Genomic DNA, 20948 nt, shown 5'->3' with positions numbered 1-20948 from the left:
AAAATATTTTTAAAGCACTTATCATACTACCTGTCATATAATTGGTAGTGTAGACATTTTAGTTGCTCTTATTATTGTTATTTTAAAAAGTATTATTATTGACAGATATATATATACATGTGTATATGCTATATATACACAAATACATATATGTTATATGTGTATATATATATATATGCCATGCTCTAAGAACTAGAAACAAGATATCCATGTTTAAATTATCAAGGGTTTTTTTTAAGTTGTTTTTTTGAGAGAAAAGGAGAGATATAATTAAATTCAACAGAGAAAAGTTTTATTAAATTTCCATGGGGGGGGAAAATGAATGCTGAATGAATTTTCCTTATATTTTTCACAAAGAAGATCAGAGCTTGAAATGAGTTTAAGGAAACCCCAACTAAGTTTGCAAGAGAGAGGAAAAGATGAGTTTCTAAAGGAAGCTCTTTAAGGGTTCTGAAGAATTCAGTGCTTGCCCAATGATTCATTGGAAAGCTAGTAGGTTCACTGCTGATTATAAGGGCAGAGTTACCCACAAATTGAGGGCAAATTCTTTTAACCTGGTAGTAAAAAAAGAACAATTTCATGTATAATCATTGAAATTTCATGTCAATATATTTTCTCAGTCTCAACAGTTCTCTTGAATAGATTAACTATAAATAACATTTCAGTGGTGGCCCCACAATAATGCTCTTGTTTTCTCTTACTTCATTATTAGAAATTAGCTTGTTTTTTAAAAACAATAATCAAGTAAGACTAGATGATGGGTTTTTCAATAAGAAAACCTTAAGAAAAAGCATGTATGATATTTAAGGAGGTTCCAGTAAAATTCTTGGAAAATATCACTAAAAAATAATGTCTTACAAACCACTGGATAATAGGGGAAAATGTATGTGGCTTGGTGAGGAGTTTGGGAGAGAATATAAATTTATCAAATATACTAATGTCTCCTCAAGCACATATCTGAAAGGAAGCCCAAATTAATATCACTCAGGAGTTGAAGTCTGTGATGTATTAAAAGTCAAAATTTATAACCACTGCAGTATTTCTAAATCATTACACACATATGATGGGGTCAGCATTTTGAATGTTACTTGGAGAATAATAGATGTATACATAAATAAATGACTAGGAAAAGAATGTAAATGCCATTCCTGACAGAATCAAGCCTTTCACGTTATTGGACTTCAGTTCTTCACTGGCATCTGTTCAGGCAGCTGTTAGTTAAGCAGAAAGAAAAAAAGGCATCAATTTAAACCCAAGATTATTACTAACTTCATAGAGGTGGGAAAGAAAACTCAAGTACTAGTCAGAAGAAAGTGTGCTCTAAAGGGCCTTGTAACTAGAGACCCTGTCTTTGGAATCTACAATCTTATCAAGATAGTTATGCTTCCTTTGGATACATTTTGCATAGTTTTGGGAAGTAGTATATCCAAATGTTATATTGTCTGGGAAGCCCTGAAATGTAGGCAGAGAGGATAATAATAAAATAATTAAAATTTATAAAGTTTTATGCAACTTCCAAAGTGTTTTCCTTACAACAACCCTAGGAAACATGTAGGGCAAATATAAAGATACTCATTTCACAGATGTAAAAACAGACTCAGAGATGGGAAATGATTTTGCCCAATTTTAGTATCAGAGCTTAAACTCATCTCCAAGTTTTTTGGTTCCAAGGCTTTTAGATCAATAGAGTGAATTTTGAGATTCCAACTTAGCTTTAAGACTTCTCCCAATAAAGAGCTTAAGTGTGTATCCCATAATACCCAGAGGCCTTTGAGGAATCTGGAGGTGTTTCATGTTTTGACGTATTTAATATGTTCATAAAAATACAAATGATGCATTACATCTTTCACTTGGTAGCAATAAAGCTTTCAAATGGCATGATAGGTAGGTTTTTATTCAAATACTCAAATGGTCTGAGCTCATTTGGCTATTCCTTCTTTTTAAATTTCTTTTTTTTTTTGGAATTACATAGAGAAATATTATTTTACGATTGTTTTCGGACATTTTACAATTCAGATTCTCTCCTTCCCTTCTTTCCCCAGCACCAACCCTTCCCCTAAAGTCTGTTTGTAAATGGTCTTTTGTACATTAATATCAGTGCCTTTATGCAATACATATTTCCATATTCTCTATTGCATGACAAAAGACACATATCACACATACAATTAACAAAACTCATGAAGGAAATAAATTGAAAGATGGCATACTTTGATCTGCACTCAGATTCCCACAATTCCTTCTTTGGCCTTGGAGAGTAATCTTTTTTTTTTTTAATTTATCATGAATCCCTTGAGGTTACTTTGAGATCTTGTTTTACTGACAATAGTTTAGTTCTTCACAGCTGATTGTGGTACAATATTTCTGTTACTATATATTTTAGCTATTCCTTCTTAGGAGACAAGTCTCAACTCATCCATGCCTGCCCATCTGATATTCTAGTCTAGGACTTTTCCACACATTTTTATAGGGGTTCCCTAAATACGAGGGATATTCTTAACTTTCACCAATACTGTAAGTATACCCATTTAAGTTGAGTTTTCCCTCTGTTATTCTCACACTTATCACATGACCAGCCCAATTTCTTTTTAACATATTCTTTTTTTTCTTCTTGTTTACACTTGGTGTATTCTTTGATTTAGTCAATTAATTTAATGCACGTAAGTTTCATTCATATATAAATGAGGAAACTGAATCCAGGGGAAAAAAAAGGCTTTCTTTTTATCCCCCAAAGGACACATAGCAGCACTCAAGCCTAGAGTTTAGCTCTTTTGGCTCTCATTCAGTACTCTGCATAGTATGCTAATTAGGTTAGGCCACCCAGTAAAAATCTTTCCTGGGTCAGGAAAAGATGAATAGTTAGATGTTGATATTGATGTTGATGATGATGACTGAATTTGGAGTTGAAACTTTCTGAACCTTCACATAATAATGATTAAAATTTTCTTGGAGTTTGCCTCCAACTTTTTTCACCTTTCCATTCTATTGATCTTCTTCCCCCTTCTTCCATGTACTTCTTTATGAAACATAAAATAACCCATTATATTTCTTTTCTCACCCCTAATATATATATATATATATATATATATATAGACATTTCATCCTATACAGTTTGTCACTATTCCGTCTAAGTTTCTTATAGCTAACCTGATAATAATACAATTTTTAAGAGTTACCAATATTATCTTTTCTTATAGGAATACAAATCATTTGAACTTATTGGGTTCCTTAAAATGTTTTTTTTTCCTCTTTCTTAATTAACTTTTGGTGATGTTCTTGAGTTCTATGTTTGGGCATTAAAATTTCTGTTTGTCAGGTCTTTTCTTTATGAATGCTTGGAAGTCTTCTATTTTATTAAATGAACATACTTTCCCCTTCAAGAGTACAGTCAATTTTGCTAGGCAGTTGATTCTTGGTTGTCATCCCAGTTTCCTTCCTTTCAGGAATATCATATTCCATGCCTTCTGGTCCTTCAGTGTGGATGCAGCCAGGCCCTATGTTATCTTAATTGTGATTCTATGATATCTGAATGGTTTATTCTCAGCAGTTTGTAGTATCTTTTCCTTGGTCTGGTAGTTCTTGAATTTGGCCTTAACATTCCTGGGCATTGATAGTTGGGGATTACATGCAGGAAGTGATCTGTGGATTCTTTTAAGCTCCACTTTTCCCTCTTATTCAAGAATATCCAGTCAGTTTTCTTGGATAATTTCCTGTAGAATGATGACCAGGTTTTTTTTCTTTTGTCATGATTTTCAGGTAGTCCAATAATTCTTAAATTGTATCTACTGGATCTATTTTCAGGTCTGTAGTTTTATCAATAAGATGTTTAATATTTTCCTCAATTTTACCATTCTTTTGATTTTGTTTTATAGATTCTTGTTGCCTTGAGAAGTCATTTGCTTCTAGTTTTGGATTCTAATTTTTAAAGACTGAACTTCATCTGTGCTTTTTGGTCATCGTTCCCCTTTGGGTCTGTTTTTCTTTGTAGGTCATCTTTCACTTTCTTTGTATCCTTTTCAAGCTGGTCAATTCTGGCTTTCAAGATACTATTTTCTTGTTTTAGATCATGTGCCTCTGTTTCCACATGACTCATTTTGCTTTTTAAATTCTTTCCCCAATTGTCTTCAGACTTTAATTGTTTTTTTGAATTGTGTTTTGAGTTCTTCCAAAGAACTTCAAAAATCCAATTCGCTGGAGTTTTTGTGGTTTTGCTTGGTGTTCCTTGGTGTTCCTCTGGTCCATTTGCTCTTTGTTCATTACCTGGATCGAAGCTGTTGATTATAACTTCTTTTTTCTTTTTCTATTGTTTACTTCTAATCTGCCCTATTGATAGACTATATTAAATGTGTCTGGATGTGCCTTGAAGTCAAAACCTGAGAAGCAGAGAGTGGAGGTTGGGATTAGGCTGTCCTCCCCTTGGTGTCTCTTCTCCAGCTGCCTTCCTGCTGGCTGTGGCTAGAGCCCTGAGCCTGGCACAGCTGTGGCAGCTAGGCATTCTGCCTGGGCTGGAGCCTTTGCCCTGAGATTCCAGCAACCACCAGAGATTCAAGCAGAAATTTAGTGGAGGGAGGGATCCTAGGACCTTCCTTCTTCCTTTTCCTTAAATGGGAAAATTCAGCCTTCTCTGCATATCTTGTAAATTGAATCCAACCTGATGGTCTCCTAGTTCTGTCCTGTTGTTAGATTCCCTTTTCTGTCCCCTTGAAGCATTTTGTTTTTGATTGGTGTGGAAGAGTTTTCACAGAGGTCTGGACTTTTTTTGCTTCTAAATGGTCATCTTGATTCTTCCACCCCCCACCCCCCCAACATATTCTTTTGACAGGAATTCCCTTTCTCTCAATTCATATGGATAGCCATTTCAAAGAGATATTCCCTAATCAGCTCCTTTATCAATTCGCATATGTCTACTAACATTTGTAACATGCAGGGGCAGCCTTTAGGATATTTCTCCATTCATTTTTTTTTTTATTCTTTGCCTATTGCCTGATAAAGGGAATGGAAGAGAATAAGCATTTATATAGCACCTACTATTTATAGCCAGGTATTAGGCTAAGCATTGGCTTGCAAATATTATCCTAATTGACTCTCATGGCAACCCTATGAGAGAGGTGCTATTTTTATTTCAATTTTGAAGTTGAGGAAATTAAAGGAAATAGATAAGTTGTTCAGGATCACACAGGGAGTAAATATCTGAGGATGGATATGGATTCAGGTCTTCTGGACTTAAGGCCTAGTGCTCTTTCTAATTGCACTAAGTAGCTGCTTATGATAGAATCCTTTGACTCAATGCTTTGAATTGCCTTGTTTGGTTTATGTTGTAGACTACTCACCAAAATAACAACTGGAAACTCAATGGTTGTGGAAATGTGAAGGAATGCCAGCACTTTGCTAATTGGATGCATACTCATTATATTTTAATATACAAATATATGTTATATGGGAAATGAGCTCCATCATTTCCAGAATATATGTCCTTTGGCTTACTTGCTGCATTATCTAATTGCCTTCTCCCTAATTCATGATACAAATACTTATGGTTACTTACTTCAATAACACTTCATTTAATTAAGATCCTCAAAAAGGAAATATTCAACATCATCTATTTTTTCCAGGTATGGCCTTTCCAGGATGAAATACCTTCAATAGCTCCCTCCTGCATGCTGAATAAAATGTGAGCTTCTTACTCTGAGGCCTGCAGTGTTGTTAAAAAATCTAAAATTCTAGAATTATTGCATCTTTCTTTTTCAAGCATTCTGTGTTCTCCAGGCCTACACTACAGTCTCTGTGCATACATAATCAGGCTCTCCACTTGGTCTTCCTCCTTAAAGGAGGCTCAGTTTCCTCTATTAAGTCTTGTCTGACATTTCCCATCAGATGGAATTATTCCTTAACAAATTATCTTAGAGTATTTATTGAAATTTCTCCTTTGCTCTTATCATATTCTATCTCATATTATCTAAATGTTTGTCAATATGTTGCAGTTTTCATCTTTGTATCCCTGGTGAAAGCCCCACTGCCTTATACTTTGTAGGCCATTAATAATTGTTTGTTGAATTAATGTGAATTAGCCCATTAAGCATAAACATTTTAATTTACTCATTTATAAAAATGGAAGTTTATTTAATGCATGCACACACCTGCCTCAGGAAACAGGGTAAAATAGAACACTTTAGGGTAAAATGATCACATTAGATATGTAAAATTAGGTAGTGTGGAGTCTATATCTAAGAAAGCAAGAGAGTGACTAAAATTTCTCCTCTGGAGTAAAGTACAGGAGTATTATAAGATCTGTATTGGGCTCAAAAGCTTTACCCTGCATAATATTTTAGGTTCTCCTCTAGGTCCAAAGCTTTAAAAAAATAGTTAAAAGTGCCAGGCATCTGAAAAATGTAAATTATTAATGAAAAGAAAATTTCAATAAAGTACTTATCTACCCTTCTTTGTTTTACATAATACAAATTATAAACTAACATTTTTATTTGTCTAACATTTTAAGTAATTTCTTATAAAAATTCTGGAACTTTAATGTAACACATAGGTAGTAAGTGAAGCCTAAGTATTATCTCCATCCAAAGGAAACAGTTCTAAGTGATTTGTTTTTCATTTTTAGGAGAAAGAATTTGTTAAACACTATTTTTTAAAATCATAAATCTTTCTCTTTTTTTCCCCTTGGATATTTGTATTCAGCTGAAAACTTTCTGACAAATCTGCTAATAAACCTAATTTCCTTCATCAAACAAATTCAACTGATTAAAAAAAAAAGATTCAGAGTTCCAAGAAAGCTTCAAGACACCCTTTTGACTGAAGTGGGAGGTAGACAGCAGATACACATAAGAAATAAGATACACATCAATTACCTTTTTTTTTGTTTATTCATTCATTCATTCATGCATGCATGCATTTTTTTATTTGGAGTTCTGGTCATTGTTTACTAGCTTCATATCCATGGTAATTTTAGAACATTCAGGTAAGAATTAGAAATTCATGCTTCCCAGTCCAGGGTAGATGTCCTCTTATGAAATAAGACCTACTTTTTGCTAGGGATATCATCTGAGTTTTGTGGGTATAAACTTAAATATTTATGGTGAGTCAAACACAGACAGAAATTTGTTTCCCCCTAAATAGTATTTACATTTTTGATTATTTCCAAGTTGACTTCATGATTTTCAAATGAGAAACTGTTATCTCCATATAGAAAAAATATCAAGGGATATTAGGTTTTCACTTAAAGTTCTATATAACTTTTCTACATGTACATATATACAAGCAAATTGTTCCCTTCTCCCCTTATCTCTGTTCCTTTCTCTCCTTCCCTTTCCTCTGCCTTCTCTTCCTTCTTTTGTTTTTTTTTTGACCTCTCCTTTTTTCTTTTCTCCATTTTCTTTCCCCTTTCAGTCTGCCCAGTGACATTTCTTTCACTTTCTCAAACCCTGTTAGCATACACATACATACACACCCCCACCAACTATTTATAGGTCCCCCTCCCCTCCTATAAAGTAGAAAAAATTGAATGCAGAGGAACAGATTTCAAAGTTTAAAACTGATATTTATTACATGTGATATTTATTTCATCTCCCTGGATCTCAATTCTCTTACCTGTAAAATGGAGAGAGAATGGACTTTCATACCCTCTCCTTCCCTAAATTGATGGTCCCTCTCTTTTCCTTCCTTCCACAGCTTCCTCCCTACACTTGTCTCCCACCTACAAACATACATGCATATGCACACGTGCACACACACACACACAGGTCTGTGCCATTTTAACTTTTGTGTCTACCTTTGCCTTTCTCCTGTTCTTTTAAACACCCCAAATTGCCTTTTTTTTCCTTTAGTTTCCCTCTCTCTTTCTCCCTCCCCTTTCAAAAGGACCCTTCTGTATATTAGTCAAATAGTCTGTACTGAAACAAAGATAGTTTTGAATAGGAAATGTGTACACACACACACACACACACACACACACACACACACACACACACACACACCCTAAAAACTTTCTTCCAATGCCAATCCAAAACCTTAGGCACTTTGAAGAAAGGAAATGAGACTGTTACATTTTTCTGATCCCCCAGGGCAAAATGCTTAGCGGAATGACAATGCACTTCACTTATACAATCATTTTAAAATTCACTTATCACTTTATCCACATTTGGAATAATACAGTGAAAGAATCCACTTGAAAGCTAGAGCATCAGCAAGTTAAGGAGGCCTGTCATGGTTCATATCAAGTTCAATTTTATAGGTTTTTATATTACAGCCCCCAGCTCCACCACTCTATGGTAATCAAAGTTTGAATGATATGAGCAAGTCTATGTATATTTCAGGTTTTCAAATGGAGGGTTAGAAGCCTAAATGTATTTTGTTTTTCAAACACTGAAGAAATGATAGGGCTCTGGCAGAAACGTATCTAGATTGGATCTAAATGGAATGATGCCACTTCTGCTGAGCTAGAAAAGCTCCTGGAATTAAGCAATACTCTCTGCCCAGTCATTTTTGTTGCTGAACCAGTTCTGAATCTTTTGTCTATGCCTTGCCTCTGCTCTTACTGATCTAAGTCCAGACTTTTCTTTCTGTCCATTTCTTCATGTGAAATGATTTGTGTGGTACCTTCTAGTGGGATGATTCTCTTTTTCACTTTCTCCTACTTCCTGGACTCCATCATTTGGGGTAAAAGAGGGAGGTAACATAAATCTCTTCCACATGTTTTCAGTTGTGACAGGAGTCAAAAAACAATACCTGAGGCTAAGGGAAAAATATGACAGTAAATGTTGTAGTTGTAGTCTTTAGAAATGAGACAGCAGATGTGAGTTTGATTTTTTTTAACCCTTATGTTCTGTCTTAGAATCAATATTATGTATTACTTCCAAGACAGAAGAGTGGTAAGAGCTAAGCAATGGGGGTTAAGTGATGTGCCCAGAGTCACACAGCTAGGAATTGTCTAAGACCAGATCAGAACCTAGGACCTCCCATCTCTAGCTCTGGCTCTCTATTCACTGAGCCCCAAAGGTGCCCCCAGATGTGGATTTTCTATCCAAATGTGCTATTTATTAATTATATTTCTTAAAAACTTCATAGGTGTTAGACCCAACCTGGCTTTTAAATATATGAGTTTCCCAGAATCTCAAAGGTTCAAAGGACCTTTATGAAGTAACCTTGTAACTTCTCCAACACTTATTGAGACTTCCTTGGGAGACCTCTGGTAAGAAATAGTACTAAATCCATAGCTCTAAATGTTAGGAAATATATTCTTCATGTCACGTCAACATCTGCCTCTCTACAATGCTTGCTCATTGCTGCAAATTTTCTAGGTCAATCTTTCTTCTACATTCCTTTCAAATACTTGAAAACAGAGGTGATGGCCATATTAGATCATCTCTTTATGAATCAAAGATGAATAATTTCTTCAATGGATCTTCTTATAGCATGATATCTTGTATCTTTTCCATCCTGTCATCTTAATATTTTTACTTTTAATTCCTAATGCCCTTTCTAAAATTGTCCTGTACTATTGAATGTAATACTCATATGGTCATCTAGGTGGCATAGCAGATGGTCCAAATTGAGGAAGAAATGAGTTCAGATTCAGCTTTATACACTAGTTCTCTGATCTTGAGTTTGTCACTTAACCACTATTTGCTTCAGTTTCCTCAAATTTAAAATGGCAATAATAATAAAACTTACCTCCCAGGATTATTGTGCAGACTAAATGAGAAAATATTCGATAAAATGCTTAGCATAGTGCCTGGCTTATAGTAGGCACTGAATACATTTAGCTGTTATCATAATCATCATTAGATATGGTTATATCAGAACAGAAAATAACTCAAAGCAAACAGCAAGGTAACAGCAATAAATCATAGGCAAATCACTTGACATTTCTGAGTTAAGCTATATGAAGGCTATAAAGTTCAATGCCAACAAAGGAAGGAAAACGGTATTGGAGATCTGATTGTATTGGCATAGGAAACTCCCAGTGAGGACCTTTTTCTACAATGTAGATGAGACTTTCTCATAAACTAAATTTTAAGAGTTAGTTGTCTATAGAGCCAAGCGGTTAAGCAAGTTGCCCAAGATCATAAAGTTAATATGTGTCAGAGACAAGACTGAATCTCAAGTTCTCTTCTGCTCTATATCATAGATCCTTCTTATGCCAACCTAAAGTATTATATAATTAAAAATTCAAACTTCTGGAGTTCTTAAAGCTTAGGGGAAAAATAGCATTGTTTTAAACTACCTACTAAACTTGAAGTACTTCCAAGAAAGGTGTTCATTATCATTCCATACTTTTTGATTTAGTCTTTGAATACTTGATTGTCTATGTGGGAGGGGGCCTTATGCATCAGAGGAGCTAATAAATATTTATTGGATTAATTAATACTTGACCTTGGATACTAATGTTTACCTATACTGCCTTTTACCAGAAGTCTTTAATCCCCTTGTGAAGAGAATAGATTTCAGTCTGAAAGAGTAAAGCAGGATGAGAGAATAAGCATTTCTTTTTTAGATATTTAGTATGTGCCAGGCACTGTGCTAGCTACTGGGAATATAAATATAAAAGTTAGGCCAACTCTGCTCTCTGAGTGCTTATGTTTCAATAGAAGGAAATGATGTGAGGAGATTTCTGGTAGCCAGAGGAGGGAGTTCTGGTATGATGAATCTCAGATATGATGAGTTGGTCAATAAGGCATTCAGTCTGCACGGCTTTTCTAGAAACATTGGTCTTACTGATTTGATTATTGTGTCCATTTTAGGTTGTGAGGAGAAGATGAGTTCCACACCCAAGACAGGATGGAAGGCAAAATGGACTAGAGGAACCGTTTGCACTAACTAGTTAGGCAAAACACTAAGATCTTTCAAGAATTTCAAAGAATTCCACTTTTAAAATGGGTCATGGAACATAGTATAATGAGAAAGTCTGGTAAAGTGAGTAGGGTGTTGGCTTAAAATATGTAAGACCTAGTTTTACGTACCATGTCTGATGCACACTGGATGTGTGTCCCTGGACAAGTGAATTGAGTTCTCAATTCTCTAGGCAACTCTAAGACAGTAAATTACAGAGAAGATGCCAACCTCCTTTTATGGAGAGTTTCCATACCTGGGAGTTCCTAGTTTCATAGAAACTCCAGGTTGAGGCCCTATTTTAACCTTATGTGGTAGAGTAGAAATGTCACTAGAGCAAGGAGAACTGTGTTCTTATCTCCCATTTAGAATTTATTGGTCATGTAAACCTGGATAAGAAGCTTAGCATTTTTGAACCTCAGTTTTCCCATTTGAAAAAGAGGAGAGAGGACTAGGTACTGTTCAGCTCAAAAACTTCTCATTCATTGAGCTACCTGAATAGTGTTTGAATTGGTTCAAGTTCTTACTTGATAAAATGTAACAGAAAAAAAGGTGACTCCTGATTTGGGGTTTTGTCATATAACTCTCTCTCCATGAATCATGCTCTGAGTAATTTCTTTAGCTATATGTGGTATCTCTGAATTATTTTCATCATCAAATGCATCCTCTGTAACCACAGAGAGAGTTTAAAGAGGCCAATATAGAGGTTTGGTGGAAGAACTCAACTTTGCTTTCTCTGAAGCTACTTCAACACTCTTTATTAATGTGATAAATAAAAATCAGAGCAAAAGTTTTAACCCACAGGTTATCAATCTCATGAATAAGACCCACTGGACACTGAGAGTGCCATTTATAATAGGTTTTATGTACACATAACCAACCATCAATAAGGAGAGCCTTTATGGTGTCATTTTACATAAATCAGGACATATATGATTCTTCTTCATAGTTAGCTAGTCCATGAGTTTCTAGCTAAAGTAATAGAAGTGGCAAGAGACAGAACGTCATAGTACTCTTCAAATGTCACATCTTAACTGATAATCTCTAGGGAGAATAAGATAAAGTATAATTAATTCTCTTTTTCAAGTCCCCTTCTACATGTCTGCTGGAGTCCAGGAAATGCTCTATTTTATTTGGGGGTTGAAAGGCAAGGTTATTTTTTTCCTCTTCTGTAGTCTTCCCATTCTCCCAACTTTATTCCTTGTTGCTTTGCCTCTTTTCAGGAACTATTCCTCTAAACCTCAACATCATGAATCTTTTCTCTGCATGGAATAGGGGAGACTTTTTCATTTTCTCAGTTTACTGGCACCTTTTTGCCAGGGATATTAGAGGTGAGATCACATGTCTTCCTCATTTTTTCCCATTTACCTGTCTCTACAAAATAACTGAATTCCTCAATTCTGAGATGTATGGGGTAAAGATGAACCCAAATATTTCAGAGAGAGATATAGGAAAGAAAGAAGGAGAAGGAAAGAGAGAGGAAGACAGCTGATTAAGAAGAAGAAGAGAGGGAAGGAAGATTAGATAGGGGAAACTGAGGGGGAAGGATGTATGGAGAGAGAGACAGAGATAGACAAAGAGACAGAGAGACAAAGATAGAAAAAGAATGAAGAAGATAGACAGAGATCAATATAATGAGGGAAAACAAAAATAGAAAACTAAGAAATGTATTGTTGAAGAATTTGTTCACCTCAGTAGCAATATGGATGAACTTTAATTCTATGGTCTAAAAGAGAAAATGCAGCCCTAGACTGGAACTGACTACCTTGAAAAAAATTTCCCTTTGGGATAGACTGATCTTATTAAATTAAAAATCTGAAACCTGAGGTCTTTTATCAACATTTTAACTCAAAAATAAGTTCATCTGCCTTGAAAACATGGGCTATAATTGAAACAAAGTACAACCAAATGGTAAGGAGGAAGGGGAAGGAACAAAGGAATTAGTTATTCTTTCATATACTGGTATTGTGAAGCATAATTATGCAATATAAGTCATCACTTCTACCTTGACTACAACATCTATTAGCTTGAGGCCTATTTGTGAGATTAAAGGTAAACAACTTGCTTGAAAAGAGGAGAGTAAATAGAATCCCAAATGTAGAATTTGTTAATTGTCATTCCCAGGTGTCTTTTCCATCTTCCTTCCCATGTTTCTTCTATGCCTCTCAATACTATATGCAGAGAAGAGAACACTTTCTGAGGGAAGTCTGTGTTCAGAAGGAATTTAAAGGACTCAAACATGATTCTCTCATTTACAACTACTATATAACATCCACTGAAAATAAATCTACCTTTTATTAGAGAAAGAGTTCAATGGCTCTCTTACTTCAGTGACTTTAAACATTTTTTTTATATACACACATCAAATGAAGGTTACATCCCTTGAGGGTCAGGCAGACAGAAAGAAACTCTATTGTTATCCCACTAATTAAAAAGAGACCATTCTGATATTTAAATGGCCTTAATATCCATGGAGAACCGCCTTCACCCCAAACCTACAATGACACTGGGAGGAAAATACAGCCTTTAATCCATCAAAGATCCTCTTATCCTAATCTTCTGTGAATTATGTTTCTATGTGGTATATAGAAGAGCTGTCACCTCAAACACCCAACTCTCTTGGTTCACACTTCTGACAAATGATTATTGCAGCAGTGTACTTGTGAAACCAGCTGACCAGCTGGGATCTCAGAACTTTAACTCACACTGTCATCTTCTATCCATCACTGCAGATTGGGGAGAGTTAGTGCCGCAACTGAAGCCCAGGCTAGTCTCTTCCAAGAGGAGTCGTGGCCAATTAAACAGTTTAGGGATCAATGTCCTAGACTTCTCTACAACCTAACATAAAAATGCATCTTGTTCAAAATGGACATTTACACAGTAAATGTAAAATCAAGAGTTAAAAACATTTGCCTCAGCCAAGAAACCCTGCCAGGCAGTCAGTGTTTATCACCAAAATGTGGACAAGTGGAATGAGTTGTGGCTTTGGAGTCAAAGGAGCTGGAACTGCTACTACTTTCTATATGACATTTGGCAAGGCATTAACCATTCTGGGCCTCAGTTTTCTTTTATATAAAATGAAAAGATTGAAACAGGTGAAGTCTAAATGTTTTTGAGGTCCATATTCTCAGATAAATAGGCAAAGGAATTATAGTTCAAGTCTCTGTCACAAACAAAATTGTTTTGATAAGGTAGACAATTCTCCAATCAATTCTTTAAACCCTTACCTTCAGCCTTAGAATCAATTCTAAGCAGAAGATCAGGGAAGAGATGGGACAATAGGGCTTAAGTGACTTGTCCATGGTCACATAGCTAGGAAGTGTTTGATTTGAACCCAGGACCTTGCATCTCCAGACCTGGTTCTTAATCCAATAAGACAATTAGTCGCCCCATCTTCATCAATTTTTAACATGTATCATATGTATACACATGTCATGCCAGTAAGATATGACAGACCATATGAGCAAAGTGAGATGCAAAAAAGGCAATTAATGTATTTCTATCAAAAAGACCATAATTATTGAGAGACACCAGTCAGCCAACTTAGAAATTAACTATGATTTACACAGTTATAATAAGCAAGCTTATACTGTATGCTACTTAGAAGATCCATTGGGACATAGAATTTAGAAAATACCACCACAGCAATAAAGTGTAGAACTCAGTGGGTGTCTAATTTTAACAGGAGAGTTCTCCTATTCATACTTCTGCCAAAGCATTGTGGTAGCACACCCTGTTAGATTTGCCACAAATAGAGATGTTTACTCAACAATTTTCTATTTTGTGCATTTTTTTCATGAACCAGTTAACCTACTCAAAGTCAGTGCTTATCACCAATCTATTACAATCAAGAAAAACTTCAACAAATCAAATACATTATAAAAACAATTTTGCCTTCTGCCAAGGTATCATTATCAGAATCAGTCTTTAACTAACATCCCTCACCTCTTCCCAACCTTAGAATTGACTCATTTCTAAGCAGAAAGTATATAAAAAGTTTGCATCTGGACCAAAACCTTGCTTTAAGATCAACCTTCATCCCTATCTTAGCATGATCCACTGGTTCTGGTGGCTCTGTTCGTGAATATTCTATAAGTCACTGAGTTTGTAGATTCTGAATGTGAATTAAATGAATATATGAATGAATAGGACATTTATTAATCACTTGTTATAAAACACTTCATTAAAGTCTGGGGACACAAATAGAAAAGAAATACAGTTCCTGCTCTCAAAGAGCTCACATTCTAATGAGTGATGAAAATATATTTGAGATGTTTAAGTTTCAGAACATATGAAAAGGTCCCATTGTTCTTAGGGTGCAGCAGAAAACTAAATAATAACATCTCTTTTTTAATATTATTTACACTGTTAAAAATCCTGTTAGTCTCTGAAGTTAAAATATTTTAATCTAACAAGGACTTTGATGTCAAGAATTTTCCTTATGAACAATATATATGGCCACTTTTCTTCCTTTCCTTTCTATCTGATCCCTGCACCTAGCCTGATTGGGTATTTTTTTCCTCTCCTTGTTCTTTTTTGTAACCAAGGAATAATGTTTGAAATTGACCAAATAAAAAAAAAAATAAAAATGATTTCTAAACAAAAATATCTACTCTTTACCTTCTACTAGCTTACATTTTTTTCTTACATCTGTTTTAATATGTTTTGTTTGTTCTTGGACTTTTAACTTATTGATTGGCTGCTGACATCTTAACTAATCTACACCACCATTGCCTTCAACAAATATATTCCTGCTTCTCCTCACCCCCAATTCCTATTCTGTTCATGTACTTTCAAATCACTAGCTGTTCTTTCCTGGTGATTGTAATAGTTAGAGGAATTGTAGGGATTGAAGAGGCACAGGGAATAAGGAAAGTTTTGTAACAGGAAATGGAGAAGTTGAAGGGATAGAGGGAATATGGCTACCGGAAGTTAAAAGGAGAGAGATGCCCCTGCTGAGAGGCTGTCTTTGAAAAATGGGGATCCCAAGAAATGGGCCAACTAAGATAGCCTGAGGGGATGTCCTCTCTATTGATTGATGTTGAAGATACCCCAGAGCAGATAAGCATGGACCCCCCTGAGGGACAAGCCTCCCCCCAGTCTAAGATTGCTCAGCAGGGGTCCAAAAAGGACCATTTATGATTGAATGGCTGTCCTTAGGTTCAGCTCTTTCTATGTCCCCTGAAATGATAGTCCACTTATCTGACTGTGATTTGTTTAAATAAAGATGAATTTTAATAACAAGTTTAGATTGGGGGAGGGGGTATCAGGGAAGAGAGAATCTGGATTTCACTAGTTTGGGTTTGAGTATCTCAGCTTTTGAGCTGAGGCCAGGCCTCACAGGCTGGTGGAGGGTTTCTTTTATTCCTGTCTATGATAATCTGTGGTAATTTTCTTAAGTTCAAAGTCTTTAGCAGTAGATAGCAAGAGGAAGAAAAGATTCTGACTTTCAGAGCTGGTTGGGCCTGTCTCTTCGGGCTAATGCCCCTAAAGACCAGCCTTACAGTTCAAATTGTTCCCCTTAAATCCTTTAGTTTGATGACACAATCACAGGAATCCATGTAGAGCACATAGTTGGGAAAATCAGGAATAGCGGGACTTCTATCCCAAGACAAGGAGAGAGCTCTCCTTCCAGTCCCAGGGTCAGGAAAGAAAGACCTATGAGAGCAACTGTTACTCTCTCAATCACCCTCTTCCCACCAATTGCCATCACTGTTCATCAATTTCACTCTAACCTTCCAAGTGCTATTTGCTTCACCTCAGTGGCAGAAAGCCCACTGATGCAGTTTTTGATGCAGTTTTTCTTTCCACATGATACAAGGTAAAAACTTTTGGAAAAAAAAAAAACTTTGTTATAACCTAACATTATAACCTATTGATACACCAAAAGGGCATTAACATGATGGATTAATCAAGATTAATGAATTAAAAGAAATGTTAGGAAGCCCTAGAAGTTATAGTGCAAATATATCATCAATTATTCAATTTTTTCTTCCCTCACTTTGTTGGTACATGCTTACTTAACTGATCTTATGGTAAGGTAGCCTGATAACCTTTAAGCTCAGAACTTATTTTGATGCTACTAGGTGGCTCAATGTATAGAATGTTAAATTTGAAGTTAGGAAGGCCTGAACTCAAAGCCAACCTCATAAATTTTCCATCTTTCAGAGACTAAGCAAGCCAACTAAACTTTCATAGCCTCAAAATCCTCATCTGTAAAATAGTGATGATGATAATAATAAGTACATATATATATAAGTATATATATTCATATATAATGTTATATTATTGTAAGAATTAAATAAGATGACATATGTATGATATTTAGCAAACCAGTGTTCCATAAATACTAGGTATTACAACTAAACTAGGCAATATTCTCAATAAATAGGCTATGCTAGTAAATACAAAGCTAATTGTTTATTTAGTGGGACTAGGCCTTTCTTAATTTCTCTCTACCAGCTTCTCTATCTACTTTGTGTTTGAATAGTTTGAGTTTCATGATTTGTCTCATCTATGATTTCCCAACATTTCTAAGATTGACCTACACTTTGTAAAACCTGAGTAGCCCAGAAGAATTCATTCTTTTTCATGCTGATAGAGGGACACAAGAAAACTGGGTTCTGAGAAAAACTAGCCTCTTTCAGAAACACGACACAGGGGCAGCTATGGGATGTTATCAGCATTTCCAGAAGTAATTAGTATTCATTACAAAAGAACAGACAAGTCACTAACGTGATAGAAAAATCCAAGTAAATTTGCAACTTTTGTTCATCATGCAATATTCATTTTCATTAAGCAACACAACTGTATCATATTGAATATTAGTTTTGCATATTTAATTAAATATGCATCTTTTTACACAATAACTATAAGCCACAAACACCATGCTTAATCATTAATGCAACTGAAATAAGAGAATAGATTCTGTTTCTACCTGATAGAAGGGAAGAGAGGATGGAAGCATATCATGGAAGTCTCTTGGCTTTTGAGAGCTACTAAGTCCAAAAAAATGACTGGCAGAGTGACTTAAGTAAACTATATCTAGAAAGGTGTGAAGTAAGAAAGCTTCTTTGACCTGAGCAGCATAAAACTTCTTGGGTATAGAGCTCAGTGGTATTTAACTTGAAATCAGGCTGAGCAGTACAAAATATCTTGGGCAGACAGTCAAGAAATGAACAAATCAGGGACATCAAAAGATTAGCCCTGTGGAATCCAGGAAACATAGGCAGTACTGTAGGGCCAGAAAAAAATTCCCTGAAACTTTTGAATATTGTAATAATATTGTGTTTGTTCCAGGACACTTGGGATTCATCTTTCCTGTCCTGTACTGTCATGCCCATTAAGGGCTGATGGGTCTCAGTTAGTTTTAATATTAACTGAAGAAGTTGCTTTAAGACTTGTGTAGATGGTCTTCAACAGAAATGGCAAACCCATATAAAAATATTTTGAAAAAGGGAATGAAAAAATGAAAAAAAATTTGACTCTTCATCATTATTTTCATACAATAATATAAAAGAATCCAATTACACAGTGCATTTTACAGGCATGCAAATTGAAAACAATTCCTGTTCTGCTGATCATCACAATTCATCATCTGTCTATCAAGAAGAAATATGTACCACCATAAATGGCTTTCTCCATCATCACTAAATAAATAAAAGGAAGAATGGGAAGATAGTCAGAGGGAAAACTTTGTCAGCTTGTTAATGGGTCACCCTGCATTTTGGCAAGATAAGTAGAATGAGAGACATTCAGAGTTGGAAGGGTACTCAAAGTTCATACAATACAATTTAGCATAATTACTACCATAAATTAGAATTTCCTTTTAAATTTGGAATCCTTGGCAGGTATTTATAAAGCCTATCCATGAAAATTTTCAATGAAAAAACAAAATTACTATTTATCAAAAAATTCCAATTTGCTTTTGGATAATTAATTGGAAAATAGAGAGAAAGCAATGATTTCTTAAATTGTGAAGAATGAAACATAATGTTTAACTGGATATAGGATGAGATATAAATGAAGAGATAATAAAGGAGTATCTAGCATCCTTCAATAACTTCATGTCAACTAAAGATCAGGATACTGGAAGAATGACACATGTGTTTACTAAACTGCATCAATGATATTTGATAAATCATGGTGAATTCTAAAATTATAGCATACTTGGGGCATATGTGGTAAAAGATCACTATTTTAATTTATTTTGGAACATTTTAATAATGTCTCATTTTCTATACTATGATCCTTTCACAATATACTCCTAACACCATGTAACTTAAATATTACAAAGAAAGCATTTAAGGAAAAATGACCAGAGTGATCACATTTGAATTTATACAATATTTTATACCACTAGTCTCCTTACCTCTGTGAAAAAAGGAGGTAAATATCTTTCATTTTCCTGAGGTGCCCAGGCCAAATGAGTGAGGCAGGACAATTCAGTTGTGAGAACAGGAGGGTACAAATCATTGTAAATACCTCTAAACAGATACTAACATTTCCTTTACTTTGAAATGACATATTTGGTCTCTGAAATTAGATCTAGCTCAGGAGTTTGGATTGGGGATCCTTTGTTGGCCCCATATTACAACTGTAAATCGGTTTGCATATAGGAAGGAAAGCCCAAAAAAACGTCCATAAGACTTCTTCGTGACAGAACAGTACAGTTGGAGGAAGTCTGGGCATCTCTTGTTTTGCCTGAGTGTCTAGATATTGTGTTATCCTATACTGTATGTGTTCCCAGGAAGAATTTTGTGTACTTGGCTGTTCTGTGATTTGCCTGAAATCCTACATACTGAATAAAGATCTAGGAAGTGGTTGCTCTGGCATTAGGTTAGAGACACATTACTGAGAATTCCTTTTTAACTCTTACCTATTCTATGTGTGTTTGTCTTGGAGGTCAGAGGACCATGGCAATCTATAATAATAATTTACCACTTTCATTTATTTGGCTCTCAGACTTGTCTTTTACTCTGGAATACTAGGGAAGTACTCACAAAGCCACTATTTTTTTTTATTATTGGTTGGTTTATAACCAAACCTGAGTTTAAGACCCGGATTAATAGCTTTATCCTGAAATAAAGCATTGTACTATGGCATAGACTAATGGAAATTCCTGATTCTGCCAATCAGCCCTCTTCAGAGAGTACTAAACTCATCAAAACATTATAGTGATATAGAAAGATCATTTAAAAAAAATCATGGGGACTGATCCAAAACTTTGTGCCATGATTAGGAGAAATTAAAGACATTAAGTTAACTATAAATAGGAAATCAACATATTAACCTTTACTTTATTTAAAGAGGCAGACACAACATGCATTGCAAATTAGGGGAATAAACATCCACTTATTCCCAGTTCACTTCATTACCAAGTGCTTAAATGAGAACACAGGGTCGAAGAGGGGATTAAAATATGCTTTCACCCCTCCTCCCCTGTTTGCAGAGTCTAACATCCATTAGGTGAAAGCAACAGATCCACATAGAAAGCATAAGATGTCAAAAATCTAAATAGATAATATCTTCAGAAGCTGAAAAGGTGAGCATGTAAAATAAAGGCTTAACAAGTGTAGTTTTTCATTCTAAGCAGCAAGTGCCATTGAAGAAGGCATTTTAACACTTGTGAAAACAAGAGCAAAATGCAAACTCAGGAAACTTTAGGGATGGAAGGCACCTTAAGAACATCTAACTAAGCCACCCCCACTACTGCCCCCACCACCACCATTTTCCTACCCATTTTTGCAGATGAGGAAAAGGAAACTCAGAAAGAAGTTAGTTGTTCAAGGTCAATGGATGGACAGTGGCAAAACTATGATTTGAACACAGTTCCATGGCATCCAGAACCAGAGTTCTTTTCAATAAATTATGGCTGTGTTTACATGGTGCCAGATAAAAAAGGATTCTTGCTCTTGGAGGCAAATTAGACCAAAGGACATGTAAGATTTCTTCCAATTATGAGATTCTATAATTCTTTGAATAGAAAACTTTCAAACTATCATCCAGATGGTGCCAATTATCCAACTATTTTAGAGAAAAGACCAAGAAAACAGAAGCCTATGGTGCTTGTTCAGTTAAATTCTATTTAGATCTATGTAACTTGAATAATGACA

The 20948-nt window shown here is 35.2% G+C and overlaps 1 protein-coding gene and 1 long non-coding RNA gene across 5 annotated transcripts in view; both read right to left on the bottom strand.

The window, feature by feature from the left end:
* Positions 1 to 20948, bottom strand: part of UNC5D (unc-5 netrin receptor D) — an 831324-nt gene that overhangs the window by 732042 nt on the left and 78334 nt on the right. The gene's annotated exons all lie outside the window — the stretch shown is intronic.
* On the bottom strand, positions 1000 to 11818 carry LOC103102428 (uncharacterized). The gene is made up of 2 exons (XR_458911.2): positions 5543 to 11818; positions 1000 to 1211 (listed from the first exon to the last, which is right to left on the bottom strand). It is a non-coding gene; the product is annotated as an uncharacterized LOC103102428 (long non-coding RNA).

The sequence above is a fragment of the Monodelphis domestica genome, chromosome 1, assembly GCF_027887165.1.
Source record: "Monodelphis domestica isolate mMonDom1 chromosome 1, mMonDom1.pri, whole genome shotgun sequence".
NCBI lineage: Eukaryota > Metazoa > Chordata > Mammalia > Didelphimorphia > Didelphidae > Monodelphis > Monodelphis domestica.
Note: the sequence above shows the minus strand (reverse complement) of the source record. Positions and strands in the feature narration are given on the sequence as shown.